This window comes from Leptopilina boulardi, unplaced genomic scaffold (assembly GCF_019393585.1).
Source record: "Leptopilina boulardi isolate dan_hultmark-lab unplaced genomic scaffold, ZJU_Lbou_2.1 LbouV2_342, whole genome shotgun sequence".
In the NCBI taxonomy this organism is placed as follows: Eukaryota; Metazoa; Arthropoda; class Insecta; order Hymenoptera; family Figitidae; genus Leptopilina; species Leptopilina boulardi.
In genome coordinates, this window is record NW_026137910.1 from 2577771 (window position 1) to 2602017 (window position 24247).

Genomic DNA, 24247 nt, shown 5'->3' on the forward strand with positions numbered 1-24247 from the left:
AAAATTTTAGATAAAATTTGACATTACCGACTAGTTAATAGTAGATCCCTACTATTTCAACAGACGGTCGGTAATGTCAAATTCTACCTAAAAATCCGTAGTCTGGCAAAAAAATAGTTGTGGCATTTAATTTTGACCTTCAGTAAACGAACTATATTAAAAAATTTTAAAATACGACTTATATAGTTTTAGAATACCAGTGAGAAAGCGTTTAGGCAAAAATACAGAAAGTCTAAATAGTTAAGGCCATGTGGAAAATACCCACGTGACTCCCATGCAAAAAACATGGTATCGTATTTCCAAGATTTGTCTAAACTGGTAAAGAATTTTTGGTTGAAATTTGGAAAATATGATAGAGAATAGCATTCATAATGGCACAATTCTCGGTTTGAAGCACAATTTTGCGTTTAAGTATTAAAAATAAAAGTTTGGAAATTCCCATTTTTGAAACAAATTTGAAGTCAACATGGCGGGGGTACACACAGACGTGGCGTGAATGAATCAGTGGTCTAGGATAACTAGCGCCAATTTAAGTTAGTGGCCGCTCAAAGAAATAACAAAAACCTATTAATTCCACTATTAATTACTTTTTTAAATTATTTCGCATTAAATTACAGTAAATAAGTAGAACGGCCCAATTCCTTTAACCCTTTTTTATCATTCCTCAAAATTTTAACCCGAAATTTCTTCTCATTTCCTGAGAATATTTGAAACTACCAAAAAGTGTCTTTTTCTCACATGGCCTTAATTGAAAATTTATTTATATTAAAAATTATTTTTCATTTTAACTATTGAAATTAAATTTAAAAAAAAGTATAGATAATAAAAACAAAAAAAAAGTTGAATTCCCTCTTACACGATACTCATTCATCTCGTCTCCCATCAAGCGTACAGCAATTGAACTGAAGCTCTTAATCATGAGTGTTCCCTAGAGCAACGTCAGCGTACTTTGTCACGTGGTTAACGGATCGTTTTTCCATCATGGTACCAGTTTCAACATGAAACTCGACAGGCAACGGTGAAATCCGCAAGTTCCTCACGTTACTTCCATACATGTGAGTTCTTGTTCTCTATGGCCATCGACGGAATCCCTAAAGTACTTTCGACCATGTCGCGTTGAATTTTCGAACTAAGTTACTCTTCCTTCAAAGATTACACCTCACGTACACCACGTGTTTTCTAGCTAAGCCTTGATGGATATAGAGAATTATCCGAAAAGAAACGATCTTGTAAAAGTCTATGTTACATATACCTGCTATATACATATATATAAAGTAACGATATTTCTACGAACATTACACTTTATAGAAAATCTTCAATAATGTAACACGTAAAATATATAAATTATGTAAAATACATAATCTGCCATATATCGTTTATGTGAAATAAGAAGAAAAAAATTTGTATATACCTTTTGAAATTTTTGTATTGTACACGCATTATTTCCTAATATACCGATGAACAAAAAATTAATACAAAAAGTTTTATGTAAACAAATTTTGTTCCATTACACTGAAAAAAATTTCTCAAACGAATGACCTAATATTAACAAATTTAATTTTCAAAATATTAAACAGCCATATTGGAGCGTCCATTTTGAATTTTGAAAATCTGATTTCAGATTCGTAATAAGCGACCTCGAAAACCCCCGTGTAACAAGTTTCAATCGAATTCAATGATTTTTTAAAAATTTGCCGGCCATATTGGATCCACCATTTTGAATATTGGATTCGCCATTTTGAATTTTAAAAATCTGACTTCAGATTCGTAATCAGCCACCTCAAAAACCCCTAGATAACAAATTTCATATAAATACAATTTTTAAAAAAAATTTATACCACCAATAATTTGACACGTTTTTTGAGGTTAAGAAGAAATCCAGACCTCCAAGAGCAAAATGGACTTCAAATTCGTGTTTAGTGTCCCTGTCCCTGTCCCTGAAGAGGAAATCATTTAGATTTCGAAACGTTGGAGTAAAATTTTATTAAAACAACAATGGTCCAAATGTTATCGTTTCATTCATATACAAAACCTTCTAATTCAAAATAATATTATTCTCGATAGTCAAAAATATTGTAAAATCAAGAAATCAATTCGTAAACTTTTCAATAATAATCAAAAAATTATACCAATTTTTTTTATTAAAACATTGCAAGCCAAATCAATATACTTTTCGAAAAACTGTGAATGTCATCATATCAATATAATTAATAAGTGAACTTATTGTATTTTCAAAATCAAATAATCTTGAAATTATATATTTATTACCAGGCTATGAGTATATTAATGAAAATTGAAGTTTCAAGGAAGGATTTTAATTAATTAGATGTCAATTAATAATGAATGAAATCGTTTCCTCAATTTATTTAAATGAATATTTTATAGAATGAGAATTTCGATTTTCGACACAAATAACTTTTTGTGTTACATCTCTCATGAGACCCAGTAGTACTATTATTTTAATATTTTATCTTTTTCATTTCCAAAGCTCAAGGGTTTGTTCTATATATAAGGGGGACTTCTGAGGATATACCATATATGGTTATATTCCCTTTCCTCTACTTGATGAGTACAGTATAACTTTACCCTACTCTTAAGTAATTCTGATGGGCAAATTAAATTGTCATATACATCAAGAATGGATAAAAGGAAATGACAAATATTCTTTAATATGTTAATTGTCTATTTAATATTAATAACATACCCACTATACCGTATGGCCAAATCTATATAAAAGCTTATGAATCCCCCTCAAATTTTCTTTCGTTCTGTGAATACTCTAGTAACTAAGAAATAAACGTATATCTCATTAAGCGGAAAAGCCCTTTTTATTATTCTGCAAATCAAGTCGGTGGACTTTAATATATATATTCAGGGATATTCGAGTTCACTAATATATACGAATTTAATATCAGATTCGCTTTCAGCGACGTAATAAACAAAAACTCCCGATTAACAAGTTTTAAGCCACGGAGAAAACTGGAGTGTTAAAATGACCCTGAGGAGTGTAAAACCTGACCTGATTTCAGTGTCAATTATAGAGGACAACACTCTGCTGTGTGTAGTTTATTATCTGCATAATGTCAAAACGAGATTTTTGTTTTACACTCCACGAGGGTACATTACAATATTTTATCAGTTTCATTAAATATTTTATAAGATATGTTTATTTGTAGAAAAATTTATTTAAAAAGTAAGTAATATTCAAGTCATATAATAAAACCAATTATTTACAGTACATTTTTTTATTTTTATATGTGCAAGTTATATATATTTTAATTTTTGAATAACTTTTTAAGTACTTATAAAATTTTTTAACTAGGGGAATAGTGTCAGGGTTGTACATTTGTCAGGGTTGGACACTTGGCTTTTTTTAAATAAGAACACTAGCGCCACTTGTGTGCGTACGTGACGAATCTTCCAGTAGTGTAACCTAACTTTTTGTGGCATTACATTTTTGGAGAATCAAAAGTAGCGTCTCCTGTGACTTTGGTGCAATCGAAGAGACAAAAAAAGTTTTGTTTGACTTGTGAATAAACCTAAAAAATGTGTAAAAAAAGCAAGAATTCGGCAAGGTAAGCTTATTGAATGTATTGTGGGGTACATAATTTAAGAAGAAAAAAAGTGAAAAATCGAATCGCGACACATGTCTGGTTATGGTTAGCACAATTCGAAAATGATGCTTCTAGTTAGGGTTGGACACCCATATTAATTATGAATTTGACACAATTTATAAATAAATTTTATTTTATTGATATTTCAGTGCAAAATTGTGCCAAAGATATTAGAAAAATAATACTTAAATTGTATAAATTTTGTTCATCATTTCATTGAGTTATTTGGAACAATAAAGCGTTATTTTTTGTAATTTGAGTTCATTCCTGTTTAAACCCATGAAGCTTTACAATTTGTAAACAATAAGTAAAGACAAACATGAAAAAATAAGAATAAAAAACATGACAAATGTTATTTTACGTTTTTACCAATAATGCGTTTCGATTTTCAAAAAGTGTCCAACCCTGACTGAAAAGTCCAACCCTGACTAGATTTTTTTTTTTTAAATGTTTATAATTTTTTTAATTTTAGACCAATCAATTTACGGTCCACAGCAAAAGTGTTCCTCTTTTGTAGATCTTTCCACCCATATACCACAATTGACTGAATTTATCTAAACAAAATATTTATAAACAAAAAACCAAAACTGTGTCCAACCCTGACACTATTCCCCTACCTTTCTAATAATTCTTAAAAAAGATTTTTTGTTTACAGAAAAAAATAATGGAAATATAAAAAAATATGTAATTTAAATGGTACAATTGAGGGGCTGATAGTAAAAATGGTTTAAAATAACATTGGGAGCAAAAGTGGGATAAGTGACTTGGGAGCAAAAACGGGTTAAAATGATTCGTGTAATTTATTGATAAATTCATTATATTATCCATTAAAAAATATTAATTATAATAAAATATGCATTTTTTCCTATTGTTAATATTTTTTAATCGATAATATAATGAATTTATCAATAAATTAAACGAATCATTTTAACCCGTTTTTGCTCCCAAGTCACTTATCCCACTTTTGCTCGCAATGTTATTTTAAACCATTTTTACTATCAGCCCCTCAATTGTCCTAAATATTAATAATTTGTTAATAATTGTACAATATTTCTTTAACCTTCGCGCTATCGGGAGCCACCCGGGATGACCCAGCGATAAAGAATGTTTAAAATCTACTCGAGTTTTGCATCAATTTCTAAAATTACTATTAATATTACTATTACTAAAATACATTACTTATAAAATACACACTATTATATCGAAAAATTATAATGAGTGTATGCATTTATGAGCCAAAAGTTTTAAACGTTCATATGAACGAAATTTGTTTTGCTACTTCTTTCAGTATGAATTTTATTACAAAATATTGTTTAAAATATCTAAAAAGAAGTTATTAATTTAATAATTGTTTAATTTACTGTTTTATTTTACATGGTCATCATAATTTTTAATAATTTATAGATTGAAAAAAATATTTCGTTCATATGATCGGCTCATATGCATTATGTGCAACATAAAAATAAAAAAACGTTTGGGTCACTCCGAGTGGCCCCTGCACAGAAAAAACCTGGTCTCAAAATAAGTAGCGTACGCTACTCATTTTGAAGTGCAACAAAAATGAGCCAGGTTGGTGGCGCCACTGTCCCTGTCGTTTAGCATTGGCTCATTTTGAGATGCAACAAAAATGAGACCAGGTTTTTTCTGTGTGGTAGTCCGCGTATACAAAAAATCGTCGGTAGCGCGAATAAGGTTAAAGGACAGAAGTCTCATAACTTCTGCAAATTTTATATAACTAAAAGTAATTCGCTAAATTAACCTTTTAAAAGTTTCAAAAAATTTAAAAATAAAAATATAATGTAAAAAAATAAAATACTTTTATTATGGCGTCCTAAAAAGTAATAAATAATAGAGAGAGAATTGTAGAACTGTTTAAAAAAGTTCAATAAAAGAAAAAACTTGAAAAAAATTTATGTTCGACGAAATAAGTCATATCATTCCAAACATTTTTTAATTCAAATCCAATCAAAAAGATCATGATAGTTCTGAGTATATTTTGAAATTGATATTATTTATAGGTTCAAGAAAAATTAATTTGTAAATGCATTCAAAGAATGCAATAAGCACTTAACTGTCAAATTTATTTATCGATATTCATTTATTATAGTAAATTTTGCTGCACTCGCGTATTACGATCTGATAATTTCAATCTCCTGGACGTGTAAAACAAATTATATTATAAGTGTACCCACACAGCACCCAACATTCCCTGAAACTTGACAGAAGCTCACATGGCGAGGTTAGGAAACTTCAGTGGCAATGTTCATACAAGTTTTGTGTCGATGTTTAAATGTCCACATGAAAAGAATATTCACACGAAACTTTGAGGAAATATTACACATAAATATTCACGTGCAATGTTCAATTAATGTTGTGTCAATATTCATCTATACTTATTATATTAGTAAATGAAATTTTTATAACTAGGTATAGGCGAAAATGTAATTTCAATATTGACACAACATTGACTTAACATTGCACGTGAATATTTATGTGTAATATTTCCTCAAAGTTTTGTGTAAATATTCTTTTCATTTGGACATTTAAACATCGACACAAACTTGTATGAACCTTGCCACTGAAGTTTCCTAACCTCGCCGTGTGAGGCTCTGTCAAGTTTCAGGGAATTTTGGGTGCTGTGTGGGGAGGTACCATTTACACAAGGAAAAATATAGTAGAGTGTAAAGTATACTAGGGAGATATACTAGATCATTTGATTAAGAAAATTTTGGAGCTGCTATTTTAAAGAATGAAAGTCTGATATATTCGTAATTAGCGCCCCCCAAAAAAAACTCCTGTATAACCAGTTTCAGGCGAATTCGATTAATTTTGAAAAATTATTCAGACATTTTATATCCGCAATTTTGAATTTAGAAATAAAAAATTGTAAAAACTGTTATTTATTTAAAATTTAAAAAAAATCAGACAAGCGCAAATTACACTAGCACTAAAATCGAGGGTTTCAAACACGAAGCGAACTTCTTTGGTATAAAAGCAAATATTTAAAAAATATAAGTTTGGTACTGTATGATCATCATGAACTCCAATCGTGCTCGCTATATTTTTCCTGTAATTTTCACGTAAAAATAAATGTAGTGTACCAAATTTTAGCCCTCCAGATAAATTCGTGTACCCGCCAAGGGAGGGGTACATGATTTTCTGCAAAACGATATTAATAGGGTTCCGTACTGTGTATACGGAACCCTAATAACCTCACAAAAAGTAGGAAGAATTTAATGGATGGCAGTATTACTTATAATTATTGCCAGTATTTCACAATCATTTCTTTCAGTACATTTCATAAGAAGATTTAATTTTGAAAAAAGATAAAAATGAATCCTTCATTTAAGCGTTATTATAGAACATTAGAGACGTCATTTTGTAAAGCGCATATATGTATATATATATACATAGGTAATATTGCCAGATATGACAATAATAAAGTTTTACAATTGGATAGCCTTACTCGGAAAAATCCGATTTTTCTGTAAGTGGAACAGCTCGTGTAGATAAAGAACAATCACTAAAGGTTTGTGGGTGGTAAAAGTGTTGGGACATCAAACAGAACTAAAACCTGGCGTTGGTCGGTAACATTGATGTTTACCCTTTCACCGCTAACGTGTCTGTATTTTTCAGATATAGGTGGGAGTGTGTGCTTTATCAAAAAAATGAATCAACATTTTTTTTAAGATTTCTATTTGAGTCACGGGAATTTAAAATATATTAAAAAATGCAACAAAATTCTCCTAATGACTTTTATGCTTCCTGCCAGTATAATATTTTCAAATTGACATGTTAATCAGAAACACTGAATCTGAAGAGTACTCTCTAAATCTGAATTAGTAAAAATGTTTACTAATTTGAATTAGTGACTCACTTTTTGCTTCTGAATTAGTTAAATTTTACTAATTGTTAGTAAAAGTTACTAATAATTCGTAAAATTTTACTAATTCAGCAGCAAAAAGTGAGTCACTAATTCAAATTAGTAAACATTTTTACTAATTCAGATTTAGAGAGTATGTAATAATTTTTTTAATAATTATTGTTATTAATTTATCGTTATTTTTTTCAGTTTGATAAAAAACGATAAATTTTTGTAGAAATAATATAAAAAAAAGCAAATTCTTTAATTTTCATTCTGTAACGTTTATTTCGATATTTCTACTGATGAATACCAAAAACGTAATATTAGAAGAAAAAAAAATTATATGCTAACTTGACGCTGTACCATTATTGTAAAATTGTGTAAATTTGTGTGTTTTTTTTTATTATTCTACAAATTTCCAAAAAAAAATATATATTTTTTTTCTATAAAAAATAGCTTACATTGGTTGAGAAAGTAATATTAAAATGAAAGTTTTGTAAAATTAATTTTCAAAGCCGGCATAAATCAAGTGATAACTGCATTAAACTTAATTACGAGAACTTTAGAAAACTTAATTATGAAAACAGAGAGTGAGAGAGAGAGAGAGAGAGAGAGAGAGAGAGAGAGAGACAGAGAAAGAGAGCCACCTGCTGTAAAATTTTTATTAAAACAATTTTTTTGATTAAAACTTTTTTTCTTCAAAATTTCATCTTATCTTTTGAATTTGATATATATTATATATTAATTTTTTAATTAATTAATCACATAATTAGCAATTTAATAAAATTTTTTTATAATTATTATTACTGGGTGAAAAAATTATAAGTATTTTTATTTTATAATATAAATATATTATATTATATTACAATATATATATGAGAGATTCTTTTTCAATCGCCCTAGCCCAAAAAGTCAATGTTCTGGGATTGGCTTCATACTTTGGTAAATTGTTGTCCTATATGATAGTAATAAATCCCTAAAATATAAACTCATTAAAAAAATATTTGTAGAAAGTAGAGGGGGTTGAAGTTTTGACGTTAAGGGTAACATTGTCATTTTCAAATCCGTTTAACTATGACAAAAGTTAATGGATTTTAATTTATCTATAATGAATTTTATTGCATTTTTCACGTACTTTTCAAAAATGTATACGAAATTTAAAAAAAAAAATTTTTAACCCCTTTTTTTTCAAAATCAACCCTTATTTTTCGATTTTCACCCCTTCGGGTATTTTTTTTTTTTTTTTTTTTTATTTTCATTGGAAAGCTGAGGTTTTTTCCGATGAGCTATGTAAATATGAAAATGGGACAACAATAATTTTGTGAGTAACAGAATATTAAAGTAGGCGGTGCCGATAAGGGTGCCGTTAAGGGTAACATTGTCATTTTCAAATCTGTATAACTATGACAAAAATTAATGGATTTTAATTTATCTATAATGAATTTTATTGCATTTTTCACGTACTTTTCAAAAATGTATACAAAATTTAAAAAAAAAAATTTTTGACCCCTTTTTTTTCAAAATCAACCCTTATTTTTCGATTTTCACCCCTTCGGGAATTTTTTTTTGTTTTTTTTTTATTTTCATTGGAAAGCTGAGGTTTTTTCCCATGAGCTATGTAAATATGAAAATGGGACAACAATAATTTTGTGAGAAACATAATATTAAATTAGGCGGTGCCTATCTAAATCCTCAAAGATGATCTCCAGGAACACCCCTTATCGGCACCGCCTACTTTAATATTCTGCTACTCACAAAATTATTGTTGTCCCATTTTCATATTTACATAGCTCATCGGAAAAAACCTCAGCTTTCCAATGAAAATAAAAAAAAAAAAAAAAAAAATACCCGAAGGGGTGAAAATCGAAAAATAAGGGTTGATTTTGAAAAAAAAGGGGTTAAAAATTTTTTTTTTTAAATTTCGTATACATTTTTGAAAAGTACGTGAAAAATGCAATAAAATTCATTATAGATAAATTAAAATCCATTAACTTTTGTCATAGTTATACGGATTTGAAAATGACAATGTTACCCTTAACGTCAAAACTTCAACCCCCTCTACTTTCTACAAATATTTTTTTAATGAGTTTATATTTTAGGGATTTATTACTATCATATAGGACAACAATTTACCAAAGTATGAAGCCAATCCCAGAACATTGACTTTTTGGGCTGGGGCGATTGAAAAAGAATCTCTCATATATATATATATATATATATATATATATATATATATATATATATATATATATAAACTAGTTGAAATTTAATTTTTATTGTAATTTTATTTTATCTTCCATTTCCTCATTAAAATTATATACACTTTCATTGTAGATGTGTTCATTACTAAATTGAATCAATTTCGAAATATATATTTGAAACTGTCGGAAATTTGATGAGAAGTTTAAATGCAATAATAATAATAATAATAATCATTCAACGTTTTCATAAATGTAATTGTATATTCTATATTATATAATAATTGTTCTATTTCAGTTAATTTCTGTTCTAACAGAATTTAAACAAGTCAATTGAACGCAAATTGAAATTTAAAGAAAAAAAAACATATTTTTCTAGAAACGGCAAAACGTCGCGAATATTGACCCGACGGCTTTGAAATTAGTAAATCAGTAACGCGCGCAGCCAGTGCAACTGTGTCTGCTAAATGTTTGGCATTTTGAAACTGGTTTTCAAATTTCACGAAATGAACAAATCCCTATCTCTCACCCTCTCTTTCTCTCATTGCTATACAAAATAGTAATATAATTTCGCTTGCTCTTTTATACATATGCAATTTATGATTATAATATTCTTTTGAAAATTTTAATTTACAATTTTCTTTTTTTCTTCGTGTTTCTCTCATTTTCCATTTATTTTGTTTATAAACAATTTTTTTTTTATATATAATGAAATGTAAAATTCAAAAGTAATAAGCGCATTTCATTTATTGAAATGTTTTAAGTCGTGAAATAAAATTTTAAATCGTATATATATACGGATCAACAAACTTCAAACAAACTGCATATATATCGCAAAATACACTGTTTTTATATTCTCAAATTTCAAATCTCACAATTCAAAAGCTTTTACAATTTTACAACTTTTGTTTCGTGATTTTTTTTATTTTTTTTTTTTCGTATATACAAAAAATCCAATTTTTCATTGGTTGTAGAATAACAATTTGTTAAGAATTTTTATTTTTATATACGCTAACATTGCGTTTTTTAAGTTAAAAATATATACGCTAACATTGCGTTTTTTAAGTTAAATTTTTAATACCTATAAAAAATAAATAATTTATATACAATGTTACACACTATTTTCAAAGAGAATTTAAGGAGCTTTCGATTGGTCTTAACATTTTTCTTATTTTTTTTACAATTTCATAAAGAAAAAAAGAAAACAAAAAAAATTAAATAACTTTTTAAAAATTATTTCTTTTTTATATCAAAAAAATTAACGTAAAAAACACTCTGCTAGCGATCGTCTATTGAAGGTGGAACGGTTTGAGATAGAATGCCTCATTTGTTTTAAAATGCGACAAAGAATTTATATTAAACCCTACCAAAAATTACCAGAGTTCACTACTGGCGCGGTACTGGTACCAACATCGTGCCACTATTGGTAGTACTGGCGCTGTACTGCCCCAGTAGTTAATTTTTGATAGGGAATTGACATTATTAGAAGTAATATTAAAAATCTGTATAAAAGTCTTTGCCAGAAAAAAAGTATATAGTTTTAAAAAAATATTGTTTTTTTTCTAAAATGAAAAACTTTGTATAACGAAAATTCTCGTATATCGATATTAGGTCAAACTATTCCATGAGTTAAAAAATTTTCATTTTATTATTATATAAAGTTTTTAGAATTATTTTCAAATGCAAACAAAAAGTTAAAAAGAAAAAAAAACTTAACTCTCTTTTTTTCAAAAATTAAGTTTTATTTTTCCAATTTTCACCCAATTCAACAATTTGTTTTTTATTTTCATGAAAAAAAATGAAAAAATAAAATAAATTTTTTTTTATCCTATTTTTTACATTTTTTCCAAAAATTCCTTATTGTTTTATAAAGGGTGATTTTTATGTTCTGGAACCTCTAAAATTTTTTTAGAAACATTTTTTTACAAGAACAATTATTTTTTTTTATATATATATATAAGTAGTGAGAGGGAAAAAGATACAATACTCGTGTTTAACGTGATGGATGGTCTAAAAAGATAACAACAAACATCCCACGAATACTCGATAATGCAAAAACTCATTCCTTATTTCGTTTGTACACTTTTTTTTCAAATACAAAAATTCCCATTCAAAGCGAGAAACGAAAAACAAACAGCATGTAAACGCATATTTTTCGCCTTACTTTTTAGAAAGTTGAGTCTACACGATATATATTTCTTTACTATTTGTTATTTCTTTTGACATTTTTCTGCTTTAAATTCGCAAAGCAATAAGCAACTTTTATCAAACAAACTCGATATAAATAACCAACTTTTATTTACGACCATCAATTTTTTATATTTATCGATTTTTTATAAACGGCACAATTTTGTTACTTTGTATTTATTGTAGCATTTTTACATAATAAAGTATTGGATATACTCTTATATTTTGAAAAGTATATATATTTTATATGTATCCATTAGATTCACGCTAAATATATTATTTTTTTCGCCATTGACATGAAAAAGTGTCTTTTTTGTGCCTGTTTTGGGCAGATAAAGTAGCACTTTTTAAGGCAGTTTGGGCCAACTGCCTAAAAAAGACTTTTTTAGGCAGCAAACTGCCGTATAAAGTCTTTTTTAGGCAGTAAACTGCCCTATAAAGTCTTTTTTAGGCAGTTGTTAATTTTTGCATAATTTTTTTTTTTGCTTTTATTTTATTTATCAATTTTTATTATTTTTTTTCTTTAAAATTGTTTCACTTTTTCATAACAATGGCGAAAAAAATAGCGTATGTGGCTCGCACGTAGTAATTTTTAGGTTCGGATGATTTCAATACTCGCTGTCTGTGCGACTTCGGTTCGACTCGGCTCGCTTTCGGCTCGACTCGACTCGCCTTCGGCTCGTCTTCATCTCACCTACAGCTCGCCTTCGTCTCACCTACGTCGCACTAACGACAGCTCGTACTGAAAATTACATCCTCACCTAAAAAGTACTACTTTACGTGCTTGCCACATAATATACTATTATTGTCTTTATAATTTCGAAATATTTATATAAGACAAAAGAAGGAGACAAAAAAAAAATTAATTTTTGTCTCGTGGAAATGAAACTATGGGTAAAATCATAAAAACCATGGGCAACATCGATTGCCAAGGAAAAAACGATTAGACCCATGGTTTAAATCTTGGCAAAAATCTCAAAAACCATTACTTATGTCCGTTTCCCATGATACAATTTCCCATAGGAAATTTTTTTTTAATTTTACGGATTTTTAATCATTGCTAAAATCTTTCAAACCATGGAAATTTTTTTTTTTTAATTTACTAATTTTGGGCCATTGCTAAAATCTTGGAAAGCATGGAAAAATTTTTTTTTATTTTACGAATTTTGGATCATGGCTAAAAACTTGCAAACCATGGGAAAAAATATTTTTAATTTTACGGATTTTTGACCATTGCATAAATCTTGCGAACCATGGGAAAATTTTTTTTTCTTTTTTACGGATTTTTGACAATGGCTAAAAACTTGCGAACCATGGGAAAATTATTTTGTTTAATTTACGGATTTTTGACCATTGCAAAAATCATGTGAAATATGGAAAATTAATTTTAAAAATTCCCAATGGTTCGCAAGTTTTTAACCATGCTCCAAAATCCGTAAAATACACGGAAAGAAAGTTTGTAGCAATATTTGATATTATGGTGTTACTTTTTAGTATATTTGGTTACAATTGCGGAACATTTTGGCATGATAACGATTTTCGATACTATTTTTAAGAATGATTGAGATTAAAATAAGAATATTTAATATAGTTGGAAAGAAAATTTGATATAATATTTACGAAATCTGAAATCTTTTTATTGAAACACAAAAATGTCAAATTTTAATAAGCTCTTTATCAATTTTTCTAACCAAATATTTCAAATTTCGTAATTAGAATTGTATAAAATGATATAATTATTTGAGATTTTGATATATTTGATATGAAAATTGAAAAAGAAATATCAAAGTTAACGAGATTCGACGAAATTTGCCGAAGTTGAACGTTCGGAATTGCCCGATCCTCACCGAGTGGTAACGAAGACTGGTATACCTGAAGTTCTGAACGTTCAAATGAACGAAAAATTTATTTACCAATTTTTTCTTTCAAATTTTATTATCAAATATTGCTTTCTGTATTCAAAAATACAATAATAATTCATTAAATATTTTATATACGTTTTTATTTTTCATTGTTGTATTCATTTTTTAAAAATTTATAAATCAAAAAAAAATTATTACGTTCATTTGAACGTTCGGAACTTCAGGCACATGAAGACTGACGAAGCTCTTTAGACAAGCCCCTTTTTACTATTATCTTGATATAGACCTGAATTTCTTTTATATAATTAATTTCGAATATTTTACAATAAATCAGTAAAAAAAATTGTTCTTCAAAAAATAATAAAATATTTAATTATTTCCCAATAAATAATGATTTTTATTTATATTTTTAAACATGTTTTGATATAATTTCACCTTTCTCATAAGCGGTGAAAAATATGTCTGGTTAGTATATAAGAATGGTCACATCAGTTTTTCACATGTGCGTAAATTTGTATATGAAGCGTTATTCTGCGAATGTTATACGTATTATCATTAGTATAGGTTAGGGATAAAAATAAGCCAATCGATGTAAAACATTGCGGTGTATGTGTGTGTGTGTGCATTTAAAAGTTCATATCCTCGTCTATCCTCGAGATGAGAAAGAGATAAAACTTTGGCGTAGAATCTGTTGGTGTTTCTGTTGTCATCTGTCACGACTGAACCACTTCGAATTTTTAGTATAGTTTTAACAAATTTCGAAATAATCTTTCCAAATTTTCATATAAATTTATCAATTTACGAAATAATAATTTCAATTTCTGGAATATATTTACTAAAAAGACTATTGGTAAAAATATACCGATTTTCGTTATCAAACCCAAATGTTCCGCGTTTGAAAAAGAGAATACTAAAATTTCCTATCAGATTTATCAAATATTGCTACTAAATTTCTTTCCGTGTAGAAAAAAAATTTCCCATGGTTCGCAAGATTTTAGCAATGGTTTAAAATCAAAAAAATTAAAAAACTTTTTCCCATGGTTTTTAAGATTTTAGCAATGGTTTAAAAACCGTAAATTTAAAAAAATAATTCGAAAGATTTTAGCAATGGTCAAAAATCCGTAAATTAAGAAAAATAATTTTCCCAATGGTTCGCAAGATTTTAGCAATGGTTTAAAATTAAAAAAATTAAAAAACTTTTTCCCATGGTTTTCAAGATTTTAGCAATAGTCCAAAAACTGTAAATTTAAAAAAAAAATTTCCCATGGTTGTCAAGTTTTTAGCAATGGTCAAAAATCAGTAAAATTAAAAGAAATTTTCCAAGGTTTCCAAGATTTCAGCAATGGTTAAAAAAAATCCGTAAAATTAAAAAAAAAATTTCCCATGGAAAATTGTACCATGGGAAACGGACATGAGCAATGATTTTTAAGATTTTTGCCAAGGTTTAAACCATGGGTCTAATCGTATTTACCTTGGCAATCGATTTCGCCCATGGTTTTTATGATTTTACCCATGGTTCCATGGTTCCACGCGGGAACATTTTTCTTCACAGAAAATAGAAAATTATTTTCCCATTGTATTTGAAACAAAATCTAAACTAAACTAAAAACTACATAACTTGTATTACTACAAAATTTAAGGTAGAAATTGACATTATCGACTGGAGATACAATTCTCTATTTCCGCAGTCGGTAATGTCAAATTCTCCCTAAAATTTCCTAGACTTTGAAACAAATAATTGTGGCATTTAATTTAGATCTTAAGTAAGTGGAAATTTTAAAAATACGATTTACTGTTTTCAAAAAAACGCAAGAAGTGATAAATTAACTTTTCGATCATATTCTTCTAAATTATCGAATACTTATTTTGCAGTTGATTCTTAACTTTGAAAAAATTTTACTCCCTGTTAACATTTTTGTTAATAATTTTTTTTTCTTTTGTCGTAAAATAAAACTTAAGTGTATTTGCAATTAAAAAAAAAGAAAATTGCAATTTTTTATTCAGTTTGATCACTTTAGGAATTTTTCACCACATGTATATATATATATATATATATAACAGATTTTAATGAAGTGTTTTTTATGTTCTTTCAGTGATAATGTTAATGGATGTAGATGTACTAACAATAGCTTCCAACGTAGTAGGTATAAAAGTACTGAAAACCTACGTGCTCGACGTCTGGAAAGGTATTTGATGGTTTGAGTGGCAAAAGTTTCGTGCGCTCTGTGCGGTCAGAATGAGGAGTCAGACTCAGACGGTCGAATAAGTACATTTTCTCAACTGCATTCACCCACAGTCTCGAGATCGCACTTCACTTTAGGTCTTCAAAGTATAAGGCAATTTCCATTTCAAATCCTCTATATATTCATATATATATATATACATTAATCTTTTTGTATTAAAAGTAGATTTTCAATTATAAACGTCATTTTAACTCTCAATACAAATTATTGATATTTGAGTCCGAAATTATTCAATGAAAACTGATTTTGATTTTAGATAAATAAAAAGAAACTTTTAATTAAGGTATACAGTGTAAAAAATTACAGAGTTATTTTACAATACCGGATCACCCGCTTCAAACTGTAAAAAAAAACTTTCAGCACGTTGTAAATTTACAAGCCTGAAAATTAGAAGGCAACATAACCTAAAAGTTGTTTATATTTTGTAAATTTTCTTATGTTTTTATATTTGACTGAAAGGAGAAAAGTATAAGTGAAAAATTTACAAATTAATAAAAACAACTTTTAGGTTATGTTGCCTTCTGATTTTACGGCCTGTAAATTTACAACGTGCTGAAAGTTTTTTTTTACAGCGTGTGAAACGGCTGGTCACTTTTTTCCAAAGTCTGACGTTGTAAAATAACTCTGAAATGTTTTACAGTGTAAAACTATCGTAAACATAACCTATTCTTCTTATAAGGCAAAAAACGGTTATTAATTCATTTAATGAACGAATCGTCGCAGATGAATTAGTCAAAAGTGACTAATTCGGATTTAGAGAGTAGTTTATGATATAAACTTTTATTACACTCAGAGAAATGATTTCTTTGATTTAAAGAAATCAATAATTTCAATGATTTGTTTTCTTTCATTCAAAATAAAATTTTCTTTGAAACAAAAAAAGATTCTTAGTTTTAAAGAAAATTTTCTTCAAATGAAAGAAATTTGTCCATTAAATCAAAAAAATTCTAACATTGATATAGGGTCAAAGAAACATTTATTTGAAATAAATAAAAAATCTCTTTAAAGCGAAGATAATTTTGGTTGAATCAAAGATAATTTGTTTGAAACAAATAAATTTTCTTTTGTATCAAAGAAACATTTGTCAAAGAAATTAATATCTTTGAATCAAAGAAATTCCTTTTTTCTTGGTTTACAATAAAAATTTATTTAATTCTGTAATAATTTAAATTATTAAAATTTTTTTTTGTTATTTATAGAGGTTTTAAAAAACTAAGACACAACATACATCGTAGAGATTTCTTTGACTCTTTGTTGTGTGATGTCGAGCAATCTTTAAACCACAGTAGTAGAACTCCACGACTGGTCAGACACAAAAGGCTATTATCGTGCAACGAGAATTCTTTACACAAAACTCGGTGAGTATACGAACAACTGCATGCACATGTTTTCTTCTTATTTTCCCATTACTATAATTCTTGTTCAACTACCTATATATGTCCGTAGAATATAGAGAATTAAACAAACTCTATCTCATCTATTTCTTTTCAGGAAAAAAAATTTTTTTATTTTTATTACCATAAAAAAAATATCAAAATACATTTCTATTATAGTTTTAAAAGAAAAAATTTGTAATTTCTTGAATTTTCTCTAAATAAAGTATAACTCTCAAAAAAACTGAATTAATTAAAAATAATTAACTGTTAGTAAAAAGTAACTAATTTTTAGTTGGAAAAATAAGAGAAAAAAAATAGTCAAAAACAAAAATGGAATTAGTTAACAGAAATTTATGTTATTTTAACGTAACCTAAAAGTGGATTTAACTAATAATTAACCCTAGACAGCACAACATAGCTGGTTCATACGTAGAAGCACATCTGGGGTAGAAAACCACCCCAAAATTGTTTTGTTGCTAGAATGTTCATATTTAAGGCAAAATAACTTTATTATATATAATTTTCTTTCTTTTTTATATAAGGAAGAAGATAGCGTTTTTTGTTTTTTGATAGGATCAAAAATATAGACAAAAAATTTTAAAAACCACAACAAAAAGCACAAAATTTGCAAAAAATACCGAAATTTGAAATTTTTCTGGGGTAGTTTTCTCCCCCAGATGTGTATTCTGGGGTTAGTTTTTTTTAAAAGACTATAGTAGAAATATTACTATTTGAAGCAATAAATGATTTTTTGCTATTAAATTAGTTATTTCTAACTAATTCAAATTTAGAGAGAATATTATCAATATTTACATATTCTTCATAAATTATGTATAATTATCTTCTTTTGAAAAAAGATATATATAACATATATATCTTTTTTGTTTTTCAATTTAATTAATAATCAATTAACAAAATGCGCATAAAATTAAATAAATATTAATATACAATATTAACATCAATATTAATAAATGATTTAAGTTTATTCAGTAAAAATGAGATTTTTATTAAAGTATATAATTATTTATGAATTAAATATAATTGAGAATGTCTTATGATTGGATTATATAGTAACGTCATATAATATATAATTTATCACTCGAACTTAATTCCGATTTCCCTAAATTTCCATATTTACCAAATGATTATTCTACCTATCCTCGATTTCATGAATCATGATTATTGATTAGTTCTCTGTTTTAATTAATTAATTAACTAATTTCCATTTGATATGTTCCCTTTGAACATATATATATGAAATAAATTTTGTTAAAACATTAATGCAATGTATTATTTTCTTTTTTAATTAACGTCAGTAGAGTTCACAACGTTTATAATCAGCGATTAAAAAAAATATATATTTTTCATTTGAAAATTAATAATTAACTGTTTAACTACAAATTTTTCTTTTAAAAAATATAGTTGATCGAAGAAACATTTCAGAAAAAAAATTATAATACATTGAAAAAATTTTATTTTAAATTAAAAATTTTTATTTTAAATTATATTTTTCAATTTTCTATATACTAATCTCAATAAAAATATTTTTTTTAAATTAGAGAAAATGTTAATAGTTATTAAATGAAAATTAAATGAGTATAATTTTTTTTTATAAAACGTCAAAAATCATTCTAATATTCTATACTCTGCTTTTAGAGAAATTTATTACTATTCAAGAGTAAATTATTCTACTAATATGATTTCTTGGGAGTTTTACAAATATTTGTAGAAACTCGTTAGAAGTCTTAGTAAAGTTCACTGTGGAACTAATAAAGTTTTCTGAAATCAACATGGTGACTTGTTGAAAGTTGAATATAATTAATCATAATTTTCAAATTAACTTAACAGTTAATATATCTCATTCAAAACATGTTCTCTTTTTTCATTCTCTTTCACACTTTAAATAGTTATTAAGTGATTTTTAAAACTTAGAAACACACAAAAATAATTTTTTTTTTTGTAATAATTTCAAAATATACCCAACAATAATTAAACTTTAAAAAAACAAATTATAAATTTGTAGAATAAATTAAATTTACATTCTGAAAAAAATTTGTTTGAAACAATCCAATTTTAGTTGAATCAATAAAAAGTTTATTTGACTCAATCAAATTTTTTCTTTTTTCATTGTTCGAGAAATTTATTAAAATAATAACCATAAACGTTTATTTAAATCAAATAAATATATATTTCAATTAAACATATTTTGTAGAATAACACAAAAAAAATAGTATATTTGGTTCAAACAAATGTTTACTCTGAGTAACAAATGCATTTAAAATTATATTTGTAAAAAAAAAATTAAATTTAAATTCAGATTTGAATGAGCTGAGTTTTTCTTATCAATTTCCAATTTTTAAATTTAAAAAACCGCGCGGTTCTTGATTAAAAAGGTATATTTAGTTTTTATTTTTTATAATGGTTCCATTTTATAATTTGAAAAATTCTTCAAAATTTAAGGTTAGGGACCACCTTTATTTTAACCTCTTTCAACCTTTAATGATCACACAATTGTTATATTTTTTTCTTGTTTCATTTGGGTCCTAAAAACGTACAAGATGGTCCTCAGATCATTTAGATTTAAAGGGTTTAAATAAAGGTGGCGTCTTCCCTCAAAAAGAGACAAAACGAAAAAGTATATAATTTAGGTCAAAATATATTTTTATTTAAATTAATTATTTACATTTAGGTCATGTGTAAAAATTATACTTTGAAATTTACTACAAATAGTTTTAACATCCATTGTTCGCATCATCTCATAAAAAAACTTAAAAACGCTTCTGATAACTTTCACGGAGAAAAATAAATAGTAATAATTGTAACATTTTCGATCAAAAATTACTACTTTCAAATAGTAATTTTGGACCTGCTCAAGAAATAGTAACTTTTGTTTCTTTTTAAAGAAATTTTACTTTTTTCAAAAAAGAATAATTCATCTCAAGGAATATAATTTTTATTAAAAGCTGAGTAATATTTAAAATGTCCCAAGCAATAAATGCTAGGATCGAAGCAACTTTTATTATGAATCGGAACAATTATTACTATTTCCTAAAGAAATAGTAATAACTTTTACTCGAAAAAGTAGTAATCGGTACTACTACAATGACGCGCCTCACATGTACGGGTGAAAGGAATTCTGTCGCGTGTGCAGCTGCGCGCCTGCGCGTTTGTCCACGACGTGATGAGAAGATGAAGCGAGTATAGAGAGCTATATATTTTCTCGTTTTATTTTAATAAATAAAAATAAAGCAGTGCGTTTAAAAAAAATTTTTTTAATTAATTAACACTCTTTATGCGTATTATATTCATTATTTCACAAGTTTCACTCTTTAAACATATTCACACTTACAATTAACAACTGAACATATCGGAAAATCTTACATCTACACGGATTAGAACCCTACCTACGAAACTTATATCTAAACGCAATAACCCTAAATCGCACGCTTTTTCACTAAGCCTCTCGGCCGTCGCAACCGCTGCACTCAAAAACGTAATTTACCCACATACCCCTCTTTAATAAAATGAATCATAAATTGTATTTATTTAGATAAGATATTAAATTAACATATAAAAATTTATAATAATAATAAAATAAATAAAATAAAATATTTCTACAAAATAAATAAGAATTATTTAAGCAAATGTTATAAAAATTTTATATATAAAACAGTTGGAATTGCACATTGTAGTATATAAAACTTTGAAGTATTAGCAAATAATAATTAATACTAATATACATAAAATCTTAAGAAGTTTATTTCTTTATGTTTTTTTTATTTATTTTATTATTATAGGTATAATAATTATTATATTATTTATTTTTATTATTTAATTAGATAGTAATTAATTAAAAGTTAATTAAGTAATCAATTGATATTCATTATATACGCAGGAATTGCATACTTTGGAAATTGATATAAATAAATAAAATGTAGGAATTAAAAATTAATTTAAAATGCTAAAATTATTTATTGTCAAACATTTTTTTATTAAGATGAAATTTACATTTTTTATACTTATATATAAGTTCTTTCTAAGTTTCTAACAAAGACTGTCTTTGCTTTCTAACCCGAAAATGCCGGATCACTTTAACAACGTCAGGCTACGATCGCTGCGCATGACCGTAGTGACGTAATCACACACCCACAGGCGTATAGTAGTAGTGGTACGGATTACTACTTTTTCGAGTAAAAAGTTTGTTCTGCAATAGTAAAACTTGTTTCTTGCAGAAGCAATTTTTATATTCCGCAGTAGTGCTTATTAGGATTTCTACGAGTAATATTTAAAAAATGTTGAATGTAAAAATTAATACAAAATTTAATAAAATTTACAATGGCGTTATAAAATTTAAAAATCGCAAAGCAATTTCCATTACATCTGTAGTAATTTTTAAAGTGACTACTGTAATAATTACTATTAGTAATTTTTACTACCATAAATAGTAATATTTACTTCATGAAAAGTACATTTTACAATTAATAGTAATTTTTACTAGAAAAATATAATTATTACTATTCCATAGGAATTATTACTAGAAACTCAGCTCCATTTTTCTCCGTGTTTTTTTTAAAAAAACTCAAACATAAAGAGTCTTATATAGATGCCTCTTTCTTCAGCGTAATACAAACTTTGTACTCTCTAAATCTGAATTAGTAAAAATGTTCACTAATTTGAATTAGTGACTCACTTTTTGCTTCTGAATTAGTAAAATTTTACTAATTATTAGTAACTTTTACTAACGATTAGTAAAATTTCACTAATTCAGAAGCAAAAAGTGAGTCACTAATTCAAATTAGTAAACATTTTTACTAATTCAGATTTAGAGAGTAAATGCATTCTAAAAAGAAAAGTCTCAAAACCGTTACATTACATTCAAAAATCAACTAAATTTTGTTTTCCTACCTCAAATAATAAAAAAAACAAAAACAAATAGTATGTCACGTGTCGAAAACTACACACAAACATTACATTGTTTGTTTTCTTCATATATATATATATATGTATATAAAACCAAAAGCAAACAAGACTTCTCATTTCAATCGAAATTTTTTCCAATTCTCGAAAATTGGTCTCGACCCACAATACAATATTGACAACTTTCCAACAAAATTTATAACCCAGTCTCGTTCAAATTGTATATATACATATATATATATATATATATATATATATATACGTATACAATCGAGCCAATATCCCCAGAATCAGTTGACGTGCCATGTGTAGTGTGTACGCCTAACTCTACACGTTGTCCTCCCCCCCTCTCTCTCTCCCTTCTCCAACAATCACCCACCCCAATTCATTTCCCACCCGCTGTGCGCATCGTATACACATTCAACCTCGACATTGTATATTTCGTATAGGAAAAATATATTTTAAAACTTCAAGTGTCATCCGAGAGTATACATATATATATTGTATATTCATTTACAGTAGACACAAGAGGTTATGCCTCTCTGTTAGTTTGGAATGTCTAAAGCTCTCAAGTAGTAAAGGGTCTCACCTGGTCTGGCCGACCCAAGGTCAGGTTAGTAGGCCGCGAGCACCGTGACTACTGCTTTTTTATCACCCTCCAGCTCTTGAATACACCAACCAATCACTTTGCATACACATTCACGCACACACATACACACACACAGAGACACTGTGAACTAATGTCGAGCACACAAAAATTCTCTATATTTTAAAAAGAGGACCAGCTAAATTATCAATGAATGGAGTACAAAAACCATAAGCAGTTTTTTTTTTTATCGGGTGACAAAACCGCACTACAAGTGAAAGAAAAAAACAGTGGGCCGACCCGGCCAGGTCGAGCTTTCGCGAGGAACTAACGGGGATAGTGGAGCTTTCACGCAAGCCAACCCCCCACTTTTACGTTATTCTCCTCTCACCCTCAACACAAAATCCCTCTTCTCTGTTTAATAGCTTCTCTCCCTCTCTGTTAGTGACTACCCCCTCTTAAACTTACTTCCCCTATTTTCGTCTCACTCATCTTGCTCTCTCTTTTCATCTCACTGAAGAAAGATAGAGAAATATATATATATATAGAAAGAGAGAGAGACCTCCTTTTGTCTCTTACCTTTTTGAACCTATCTCTCTCTCCCTCTCCTTCCTTGAATGTTGAAAACACATAGAGTACTATCATCCCATCCCTGCTTTCACCTGCTTCTCCCTCAGTTCCTCCTCACGGTGGAAAGCTCTCTCTAGAATTCTCCTCTTTTTCTCACGAGCACCTCCCTCATCCCGCGCACTTGTTTCCTCATCGCTTTTTTTTCATTTTTTTCATCAACGCTTTCTTTCTTTATCCTTAGACTTCTCCATATACGTCTGTTGCATCATCCAGCCACCTTCTTTTCATCTTCGACATGGTTTCTTCTACAACTCGCAGACTTGTCCTTTTTTTTTATTCTTTTCCGCACCTCGAAAGAAAACGTTGTAGGCCAACAAGAGTGGTTTATTAATCAGCTTCTGAACGACGTTTATATAGGGATTATTATATTGCGATACTTGATAAAGAGGTAGGAGATCGAATATTTCGAATAGATATATGAGGCATTCTTTGTCAACGCGGACACCCCTCTCACCTAAATTCTATTCATTTTAGATTCATGTTTAATGGCTTAAATTTTAGTTAAAGGAATATACTTTTGAAATCTGAGTGGCATATTTCCAAATACAAAGGACTCAAACAGTACTTGTTGGATTGTTCAAAGTGAATTAGAGTAACTTTTTATTGGTAAATTTAAAGAATAAACTTTATATTGGATGGATCAGAGAGAAATAGATAATACGGGATAGTATCTAGATAATATCAGGTAGGGTAAGTCCGGGGGAGTTGGCCATAATTTTTTAACTATTAACATTTTACTTACAAATAATAATAGAAATGATAAATTTTT

At 27.6% G+C, this 24247-nt stretch overlaps 1 protein-coding gene across 1 annotated transcript in view; it reads right to left on the reverse strand.

Moving 5' to 3' along the window:
- LOC127286033 (heparan sulfate glucosamine 3-O-sulfotransferase 5) overlaps positions 1–23319 on the reverse strand; it is a 135449-nt gene extending 112130 nt beyond the window's left edge. Inside the window, exon 1 of the mRNA XM_051312315.1 lies at positions 22852–23319. The gene's annotated coding sequence lies outside the window, so the exon portion shown is untranslated. The remainder of the gene's footprint in view (positions 1–22851) is intronic.
- Positions 23320–24247: the final 928 nt, after the last annotated feature.